This window comes from Heterocephalus glaber, unplaced genomic scaffold (genome assembly GCF_053883595.1).
Source record: "Heterocephalus glaber isolate CG9 unplaced genomic scaffold, H.glaber_assembly_v1.0 deba00001689, whole genome shotgun sequence".
Taxonomy (NCBI): Eukaryota; Metazoa; Chordata; class Mammalia; order Rodentia; family Bathyergidae; genus Heterocephalus; species Heterocephalus glaber.
This window is the reverse complement of record NW_028258414.1, coordinates 7,490,608-7,501,565: the sequence shown is the minus strand read 5'-3', so window position 1 is coordinate 7,501,565 and position 10,958 is coordinate 7,490,608. Positions and strand designations below refer to the sequence as shown.

Sequence of the window (10,958 nt, the reverse complement as noted above, 5' to 3'; positions counted from 1 at the left end):
TCTGGTGTGAGAAGAGAAAGTAGAAAGGACTAAATGTATAATAGATATTGGGAAATGGGAAGAAAATGTTCAAATGGGAAGGGGAACAAGGGAAGAGGGAGAGAGAAAGGAAAGGACAAGAAAAAATACAAGGAAAAAATGGAAACAAAGCTTTTGTACATAGGGAGGGAAGGGGGGAAATGGGAAAAAAGAGGCAGGATGTATCATGCACAGGTGGAAATTCCCTAGGATGAGTGTTATCATTATGTATGCTTAAGATGTACCAGTAAATGTTTTGTTATAAAATAAATAAATAAATTTTAAAAGGGGTGGGGGAGGCGCCAGGGATTTAGCTCAGTGGTTTTGCCACCTGCCTTGCAAGCTCAAGGACCAAAGTTCGATCCCCAGTACCAAAAAAAAAAAAAAAAAAGGGGGTGGGAAATCCCTCAGCATTCAGGTTTAATTTCAGTGTTGGCATTTTGCAATAAATAAGTGGGTTTTGAGCTGCGTTTGAGCACTCTAAAAGGCTCACTATCACTGCCCTAAACAAAAGTACTTGTAAGGGGCTGGGGATTTAGCTCAGTGGTTTTGCCACCTGGTGCACATGTGCAAGGACCCAAGAGGACCAGAGTTCGATCCCCAGTACCAAAACAAACCACAAAGTATTTGTAAGAACACAAAGACAGCCTTTTACTAAAGATTTCCATGGAGAACACAAAAACATCTAGGACCTGGGCCAGGGATTTAGCTCAGTGGTTCCACCGTCTGCTTTGCAAACATAAGGTCCTGAGTTCAATCCCCGGTACCAAAAAAAAAAAAAAAATTCCTATCTAGGACCTGACAAAGTAAAATTTACAGTGTCTAGCTTCCAGTATGTACACTGGATGTAGTGGTGCAGGCCACCAGTACTTGGAAGACTGAGGCAGCAGGACTGCAAGTTCAAGGCCAGCCTAGGCTACTTAGTGAGATCCTGTCTCCAACAAACAAAAACTACCAAGTTGTTTGTTTGTTTTGTCGGTACTGGGGATCAAACTCGGGACCTTGGGATTGTGAGGCAGGCGCCAGAACCACTGAGCTAAATCCCCGGCCCAAAAACTACCAAAGTATACCAGGATACAAAAATACAACCTGGGACTGGGTGTGTAGCTCGGGAGCAGAGCACCTGCCTGGTATGTACAAAGCCCTGCATTCAATCCTCAGCACAGCAACAAAAGATAAACTACTCAGAAATGACACAGGTGATAAAACTGGGAGACACAGAAGTAAAAGCGTTATTATAACTAACTATATTCTACATGTACAATAAGAGGGTTGGGGTACAGCCTAGTGGTATGGCGCTTGCTTGGCACAACTGAAGCCCTGAGTCTGATCTCCATTATTACTGGGTTTTGGGGTGCGGCAGTCTCCTTTTGGAGGTGGTTTCTAGGTTCTTTCTGTCCTGAGCAAAGAATTGGTCAAGACAAGCGCAAAGAGTAGCAAAGTTTTATTAAAGGTAAGAAAAGAAACAGGCTCTGTAGGGCGAGTTTGGGCCAAGTAAAAGTAGGGAAATAAGTACACCTGAAGCATGAGGGGGGAACTCCAGGCAAGAGAGAACACGGGAAAAAACTCAATGTAGACTGTCCTTATATCACCAGCTCCTCAGTCTGATGTCAGGTCTAGTTATCCTGTCCAAAAACCTGCTCAAGTTATCACAAGAAGTCCTCGTGGAGGGCTTTGGGAACTGTTCTGTGCATGTGCCCTGGAACTTTATAATTGACATGTCATGCCCGCCCACTTTCCCAGCCAGCTCTCCATGTCCTAATCTCATATCTCCTGATACACACTTGTAATACCAGCACAGGGGAGGCTGAGGCAGGAGGATCGCCATGAGTTCAAGGCTGGCCTAAAGTATATAGGGAAACTATCTCAAAAACACACACAAAAGGGCCAGGGATTTAGCTCAGTGGCACTGTGCCTGCCTTGCAAGCACAAGGTCCTGAGTTCGATCACTGGTATGGCAAAAAACAAAACAAAACACACACACACACACAAAAGGGGGCCGGGGATTTAGCTCAGTGGTTTTGCCGCCTGCTGTGCAAGCGTAAGGACCCGAGTTTGATTCCTGGTACCAAAAAAACCCACAAAAAAACCTCAAAACACAAAGAGACCGCAGAGTGCACATTTGACGTAAGTGCAATTTTGCTGTTGTGAAGTATGGAGTTGGTCTTCTGAATGCACGTTCTGCATTGGTGAATTCAACTGCAGACTGAAGATATTTTTCTTAAATTTTTGGTACCAGAGTTCCAACTCAGGTCCTTGCGCTTGTGCAGCAGGTGGTGAAAACACTGAGCTAAATCTCTGGCCCTGAAGATATTTTTTAAAACTTTGTACTAAAAAAAAAAACAAAAAACTTTGTACTAAAAAAAATTTTTTAAAAATGGTACTGAAGACAGGTGTGGGGCTGCATGCCTGTGATCCCAGCACAAGGGAGGCTGAGGCAGGAGGATTGCCTTGGGTTTGAGGCCAGCCTGGGCTACAAAGTTAACTTCAAGGACAGCCTGAACTATATAGTGAGACCCTGTCTCAAAACAACAAAAACTGTACTGAACATGTAGACTTTTTTCCTTGTCATCATCCCCAAGCAATACAATAGCACAACTAGTTATGTAGCGTTTACCTTGTATTAGGCATTGTAAGAAATCTAGGAGACCTAAGCATACAGGATCTGTGCTTGGAGATACACACTGGTCATTTCAGCAGCGAGGTAGGCTGAAGCAGAGGGATCTGTAGTTCGAAGCCAACACAGGCTACAAAATGAGACCTTGTTTCAAATAAAATAAAAGTACACAGGCGAAGGTAAGTGCAGGCAAAGTGCAGATACTATGCTATTTCATATAAAGGACTGACAACTCCTAAAATCCCTGGAATCTCCAGCGATAAAGGTCTTTTGTATGCTAATGAGCGGGCTGGTGACTGGCAGCCCCCAGGGCAGCGGCAGGATGGAGTTTGGCCACCTGCAAGATCCAGGCCTTGAGGGTTGGGACTTTCTCATTTATTTAATTTAACCTTCCAGGAGGCCAGCAAGGGATCAGGTTAGGAGATGCTCTTGACTAATGATTGAATCACTCAGGGCTACATAAGAAGGCTCCATTAAAGGTGCTAGTACTCACCTGCAATCTCAGCACTCTGGGAGGCTAAGGCAGGAGGATGGCAAGTTTAAGTCAAGCCTGAACAATGTAGGGACTTAGTGAGAAAGCCTGTCTCAAAATAAAGAATAAAAAGTGCTGTGCACACAGCTCAGAAGGAAGGCCCTGAGTTCAATCTCCATTACTGCACAAAAACCAACCGAAATGGGGATGGATACTATCACCCTCGTATTATGATCTGGGGAAACCAAGGCTGAGAGTTTACTGCTCAAGGTCATACGGCTGTTAAGCAGTGCATTCGAGTGTGTCTGGTGATGAACCATAACCACAAATTTATTTTATTCTCTCAGCCTGCCAGTATCCATGAGCTGCACCTCTAAGTCACCAGGCCCACAGCCTGAGACCCCCGCCAGGCCCTGGCACAGCATCAGAAGATGACAGCAACCCCAAGACAGCTGGATGCCTGGGCAGTGCAGAGGTGGATTTTTTTTTTTTTGGTACTGGGGATGGAACTCAGGTCCTTGCGCTTGCAGGGCAGGCAAGAGAACCATTGAGCTAAATCCTTCACCTAGCAGAGGTGGATTTAATGTTGCTAAAATCCTAAATTTTAATCCTGATTTCTCTTTTTCTTGCAGTACTGAGGATTGAACCTAGGAGTACTGAGCTACATCTCTAGTCTTACCCCTCACACTTAAAAAAATTTTGAGACAGGGTATTGCCCAGGTAAGCCTTTGAGATTCTCCTGCCTCAACCTTCAAACAACTGTGATTACAGTAATGTGCCACACGGCCTAATCCTGATTTCTTCATACACAGCGAAGGTTAAGAGCAAGGAGTTGAGGTCAGAGGCACCTTGGTTTTAGACTTCGTCTCCCTACCTTTTTACTCAGTGATCTGAGGATGCTTTCCAAACCTCTTTAAACTGCAGTTTCCTCTTCTGGCTTCTGGCAGAGATAATAACCCCAACCTTCCAGCAGGACTGAGCCCGAGGCCCCAGGAATTTAGCGAGGCTGGCCACACTCTCTCTGGCAGCTTTAAGCCTAAATAACCTGAGCGCAGCAGGTGGAAAGGAGTTAAGAAGGCCCCGCCCCCAGGCTGCCCCAGCCTTTCACATGCTGATGCCAGGCAAGCCAGGAGGAGCTCAAAGGCGGGGAGATGGCAGCCCCCAACCCCCAAAGTTGCTTCCCGAGGTGCCCACCAGCAGAGCCCCCTCTCTTTTCTACCTCAATCTCCCCTAGGCTCCAGCCTCCTTTCCCACCCCGCTGACAGATTCCTCACACCTGGCAGGATCACAGCCTGTCCTCCCGCCTACTCTCTCCCTGCTTGCCTTGCTCCTGAGGGCTCCTCTCTGCTCCCCAACACTCCAGCCAAACCAGGCCCTGGATACCCGGTTCCCCACTTCCTTTTCTGTCTGCAGTGTACCAAGTTACCCACTTTCAGGGTCCAGCCCCAGGGCAGTGGCCTCCAAGGGCCTCTCCTTCCCCTTGGACACAGTGCTGTGCTTCTCTGAGCAGCTTATCACTCACCAGGTCCGAGTCTTTGGTAGGCAGCAGGTGTCACATAAATACCTGGAGTTGGAAAGAGTAAGTCTAATCCAACTCCCTCAGTCCCACCCTCCGTGTTTTGGTACTGGGGATTGAACCCAGGGCCACTGCACAGAGCTACATCCCCACTCTCCCCGCTTTTTGGAGACAGGGCTAAATCACCAAGCTGGTCAGGCCGGGACTGAATTTTCCACTCTCCCGCTCAGCCTCCTAGAGGGCTGGTTTTATATACCTTTGTCGTCTGAGACAGGCTGGACCAAGCCGTAGCCAGGAGACAGGGCTGGAGCTGGGTCTCCACAGTCTCCTCCCAGGCAAGGCATTTCTGCCACTCCCTTGGGGCAGAAGCCGCTGAGGCCCAAGTGGCTGTTTCCGGGGCTGTCTGGAGCTAAATCCCCGGCCCTGTAAATAAAGTTTTATTGGAGCACAACCATGCATGCTTTTTTCTTTTCTTTCTGGAGACAGGGTCTCCTTATGTAGTTCAGACTGGCCTGGAACTCAACGTAGACACTACCATCCATATAAAAACTGTGCACACAAATGTCTATAAATACCAAGAAAAGCTCTGGAGCCTGTACCAGTTGCTCGGGGACAGGGCCCAGGGTGGGGAAGACTTAATATCCATTATTCTTTTTTTCCATATTGAAAGAAAAACTACAACATGAATCATTTTTAAGTACACAGTTCTGCTGGGTTTGGGGGCACATACCTGTAATCCCAGCACCAGGAGGGTGAGGCAGAAGGAGGGTATCAAGTTCAAGGCCAGCTTGGACAACATAGCAAGACCCTGGGCCAGAGATTTAGCTCAGTGGCACCACACCTGCCTTGCAAGTGCAAGGTCCCGAGTCTGATCCCTGGTATGGGGACACGGGGACACACACACACACACACACACACACACACACACACAGTCTCAAAAAAAAAGTATACAATTCAGTGTATTCTCAGTGGTCTTTAATCGTCACCTCTAAGTAGCTGCAGAACATTTTTATTTCCCCAAAAGAAACCCTGCACCTGACAGCAGCCATTCCCATCTCCCCCCATAGCCACAAATCTGCTTTCTGTCCTGAGGTTTTGTGCAGTCTGAGTATTTTACATAAATGGAATATCATACATGACCTTCTGGAACTTTTTTCACTTATTCTCACTTACCACCTTTTTGAGGTTCATCTTGTTGACACTTATTATAGTTTTGGGGCATGTTTGTGAGTATATGTGGTACTGGGGATTGAACCCAGGACCTTCACACTGAGCTACATCTCTACCCCCCCCCCCCCATTACTTATTTTGAGACAGGGTCTCACTAAGTTCCCCAGGTTGGGCTCAAATTTGCGTTCCTCCTGCCTCAGTCTCCCAGAATGCTGGAATTGCAGGTGTGTGTCAAAATCAGCATATATTTATTCATTTTTAAAAAATAAATTTTGTCCATTATTTTTTGGAAGGAAATTGTGTATTTGAGCTCTAGACCTCAATTTAGATGAAACTCCCTTCTGCCATGGTCATTCTAGGAGGGGGGTACAAGGAGTCCTGGGTCCTAAGCGCTTTCCCAGAAGTTATACCTGTGCAGTACTGTGTGGATTACAAAACCTTTGTGCCTCCAATGCGAAATGGGAAAATCTCAGGAAGCACTGTGAGCCCCATTCCCTGCGCTGGTGGCCCTACTCGGGCAGGGTGCAGGAGCTACCCTCTTCCCTCCTGGCACAGCTGTCCTCCAGGACCTATTCCACACAGCTCCACACTCCCTGCTGCTCAAGGAACTCTCAGAAGCCTGGCACTGCTGGCTAGAGTCCCCTTCCCGAAATATTTCACGCCCCCTCTAGTGCCAAAGAGTCCAGAGGGGAGGCTAACTAGGAGCTGGGCGTGATGACACATGCCTGTTACCCTGGCACTCTGGGAGCCTGAGGCAGGAAGATTCGACAGAGTTCAAGGCTGGTCTGGGCTATATGGTAAATTCAAGACCGGCCTGAACTACACAGCGAGACCCTGTCTCAAACAACAACAACCCACCCCCCCCTCAATCTTTGGTGCCCTAGGATTTATCCCCAGGGGAACCCTTAGGGTTAGCAGTGGCCCTTCCTCCTACTGCCTGGATAAATCCCCAGGCCTTAGAGATGAGCTGGGGCTGTGGGCCCAAGGCAGTCAAGATGGGGGCACCGGGGCCACACTGCCACTTTCTGTGGCACAGGTAGAGCTGGCTCACTGCTCCTCGGTCCATGTCACTTCCCCCAGAAGACTGTTGACTCTGCTGGTTGCCAGTCCAGCAAAAGCAGCCCTACACTCAGCTCCTTGGTCTTCCCTGGAAACCGCCCAGCAGGGCCGCTGCCTGAGCCAGCAACGCTTCTGCAGGTTCCTGCCCGGGTGGGCGGCAGGGCTCGGGCAGGGGAGCAGCTGAAGAGCGGCTCTCACGACTTTTGCTTCCTGCAAGGCCCAACACCAGTCAGAGTTTAGCAAGTGCTGTGTAATCAATGCCAGAAGTTAAAATCCATTACGAAACAAAGCAACAACAACAAAACAGACTTTTGAGGATTAACAAAAGATTGCTGAAGGTTCGATATGAAAAGATATTTAATGAGTTTTGTTTTCCTTAGGAAGAAAATCTCCAAGCCAGGTGTGGCGGCATAGGCCTATATAATCTCAGTTCGAGGCTGGGGATGCTGGCAGACACCTGTAAACCCAGTACAGGAGCTTTGGGACTCACATTCTAACCAAGCCACCTGCTTCTGAAATTAAACAGAAGTGGCTTGGTGGAGCAAGTGTGCAATCCTGGTACTCTGGGAGAGAGGCTGAGGCAGGTGGATTTCAAATTTCAGCCCAGCCTGGATAGATTTTGGCCACCAAACCTATTTCTACATCAGCAAAGGCTGTTGGCCCCCCCAGTGGGGCAGGCAGGGGAGCTGGCTGCTGGGTGAGTGGGAGGTGAAGTAGGGAGCTCAGAGTCCAGGCAGAAACCTTCAGCCTGCTCAGATGCCTGCCTGGGCTTCTCTCTTCTTTCTTAATCTTGTGTACTTTTCCCATTCAGGTTCCTGGTATTCCACTCTTTCTCACTGGGAGAGGAGAAGGCAGTCACTGACATGTTAGTATAAAAGTGTAATAACATTGAACTTCTCACATGATTTTCTTCCCCATGGGAACCTTAGCTTTTCCATCACTCAACATCCACTCCTGAGCTACTTCTGTTAGGACCTGAGCTAGGCAGTGGGATTCAAAGATGAGAAGACACCACCCCTGTCCTCAGGCAGGTACCCCACTACGTTTGAGCCATGTTGTGGGGACAGGAAAAATAACATTGAACTTTCAGGGTCAGAGCCTCACTGAACACTTGGGGAAGGCTGGGCGATAAGGAAAACTTGGGTGACACTTGAGAAATCAAAGCCTTACTTAGGTGCATAGGTTGCCATGGTCACCCGGATGCAGGCCTAGATCTACTTTGGAAAATAGCGTTTGTCTTGTGTTTGAACCTGAGGTCTGGATTCACAGTGTAGCTCAGGATGAGAAGGGCTGGAGAAGAGGAGATCTTATGGGGTGGGAGCGGAAATGATGCAGTCTCTGATCCTGACCTACAAAGGAGCAGTAGGACCAAGGGCAATAATCACAACCACCTAGTTCGCCTATAATCCCAGCACTACGGAGGCTGAGGCAGGAGGATCACTGTGAGTTTGAGGCCAGCTTGGGCTACATCTCAAGACCTTGTGGCTGGGGATTTAGCTCAGTGGTTCCGATGCCTGCCTTACAAGCACAAGGTCCGGAGTTCGATCCTGGTACCAAAAACAAAAAAAGCCCATCAAGACCTTGTCTCAAAAACAAAACAAAACAAAACAAAACAAAACCACCAGGAGCTCACCTCAAGCTCTTATCAGACAGAACCTATTCCTGCAACTGTGCCCCAGGGTCCCCACTTTACAGATGGGTTGGAATACTCCTGGTCCACTCAACTCGGATTATCAGAACTCCTGTTGAGCCACAGCTCTAACCTCTAACCAGGGGCTCCAAAAGGGACTCTGTGAGACATTACCTGCCAGCACAGCACCCTGTCCCCTCCTCTGGAGACCTCTTGCACCTAAAAGGAGGAAGCTTAAACCTATAAGCACCAAAGAAAGTAAACCTCCAAAACAAACACTCAGCCTTTGAGCATCAAGTAACCTACTTGCCCCTCTCTCCCTAATTTCTAAAATTAATTAAATTTATTGGTACATTTTAGGTGTACATAACAATCACATTCATCATAGGGCCTCCTTCCTTATTTTGCTGTACTGGGGACTGAATCCAGGGCTTTCACACTGAGCTACTTCCCCAGCCTTCTTTTATTTTTTACGTTATGACAGGGGCACAGTAAATTGAAAAGTTGGTCCACTAGGCTAGAACTTGAGATCCTCCTGCCTCAGCCTCCCAGAGCACTGTGAATATAGGCATGTGCTACCACATCTGGTTTCTACCTGCTTTCTTATTGCTCAGGTCTTCCTTGTGGTCAGGAAGCGGGGATCAGAATGGAGGTCTGCTCTGAATCCTAGGCAGTGTTTCTCAGGAGGAAGGCTAACCCACCCTTTCCCAGCCTAAGAATGCAAAACCAAAGGATGAGGGATGTAGAGAGTGACAAAGACAAAGAGCCACAGGCAATGATGGTCCTGAGGCCATAGGAAAGGCCCATTAGGGCTTTTTTGGGTTTTTTTCTTTTTTTTTTGAAGCAAGGTCTTGCTAAGTAGCCCAGACTGACCTCTAACACAGCAATCCTCCTGCCTCAGCCTCCCCAATGCTGGGATTACAGGTGTGCACCACCACTTGAAGTTCCCACCTGTCACCTCTATGAGCCTCAGCTTTCCTATACATAAAATGGAGACCAGAACTACAAGATGAGAGCCCCTCATCCTTGAGAAGTTTGAATTAACCAGGTAGGGGCTCCCTACATTTGGAAAACTAGGCAGGCTCCTGGGAAAAGCAGAGCCACAGCAGGACCCTGAGGGAAGGGAGGGTCTGGGTGGATAAGATCTGGGAGGAAGAAGGGTGAGTTTCCTTTAAACCAATTTAGCCTAGTAAGGAGGGAAAGAGAAGACCCCTGGGCCAAAGTCTGGGACTCCCCTGATGCCTGACAGGAAGATCTGTTTGAGATTCCAAAGATTATGGGGTACCTGAGAGTTCACAAAACTGGTTCCATTTTAGCTAGGTGTAGTGGCGCTCACCTGTAATCCCAGCACTTGGGAGGCTGAGGCAGGAGGATCACCCGAAAATTCAAGGCCAGCTTGGACGACATAGTGAGTTCAAGGCCACCCCAGCTACAGAGTGGGACTATCTCCAAACACAAGGGGAGGGAGAAAGGAAGCCTGGTTCCAGCTGGAATAAGCAGAGGCTGGAAGTATCCTGAAAACTGTGTAAACTAAGATGCACATCATGGATTGGCAGTGCCTGGTTCCTACGAGAGGCAGGGCCTGAACCAAGCGTTGGCGAGGGGGATGATGGAAAACGAAAGGTTTTTCCAGCCTTGCCGCCAACACAGTGTTCCCGGGCCCGCAGCAGGAACTCGGTAATTACTGACCAAACGAATGTTACTGCAAAGCCTCGGGCAGTCTTTAAGCCTCAGTGTACCTACCTGTGAGACGGCGGGTGGGGTGCGGTGTCAGATTACTGGGCCGCAGCCGGGCCTCCCACCCTTGGCGCTCCCTCGACAGCCTCCTCGGAGGCTGAGTCTCTGGAGCCTCGCCGGCTCAGGACTGCAAATCCAGCTTCCAGGGCGCCGGACCGCGCGACCCCCTGCGGTCGCTGCGGTCCCTGCAGGAGTCGGGCGCGGGCGCGGGCGGAGCAGTGTCCACGCGGGCAGAAGGGGCGCGGGTTTCAAACGCACTGAGGAGCCGCGGCTCCGCGCCCCGCTGCGAGAGCCACACCCCGTCCCCGCCTCTCCCTCTCCGCGGGGTCCGAGCAGGGGGGTGCGCGAGGGAGGCCGCGGGGCGGGGCGCAGCGAGGAGACCCGCGCGCCCCGGGAACCTTCCAGAACCTGGCCGTCGCCCCCCGCCAGGGGCGCACAGTCCTGGGGTCTCTGCAGGAGGCGGGAAGTCACCTCCTCAGGCCACCCTCGGGGCCGGGGGAGGGGAAATGGTTGCCTCAAGGTCACTCAGCACGAGGCCGAACCAGGCTGCGGCCCAGGTGTCGCCCCCTCCCCCGCTCTACCCTCGCGGCGCGCGGCCCCTTTAAGAAAGTTGGCCCGGAGACTGGCGACTTCATCAAAGTTTAAAAACTCGTCGCAGCGCGGCGGCCGGGGGAAACAGGGCGTCGCGGCCCGGGCCGGGCGCGCGGGGGGGGCGGCGGGGATTGGCTGCGCGGCTCCC

The 10,958-nt window shown here is 49.9% G+C and overlaps 1 long non-coding RNA gene across 1 annotated transcript; it reads right to left on the bottom strand.

Annotated features, from left to right (window-relative positions):
* Nucleotides 1–20: 20 nt before the first annotated feature.
* LOC147821840 (uncharacterized) lies at nt 21–10,936 on the bottom strand. The gene is made up of 3 exons (XR_015446505.1): nt 10,226–10,936; nt 4,880–7,688; nt 21–4,671 (listed from the first exon to the last, which is right to left on the bottom strand). It is a non-coding gene; the product is annotated as an uncharacterized LOC147821840 (long non-coding RNA).
* Between the last annotated feature and the right edge of the window lie 22 nt (nt 10,937–10,958).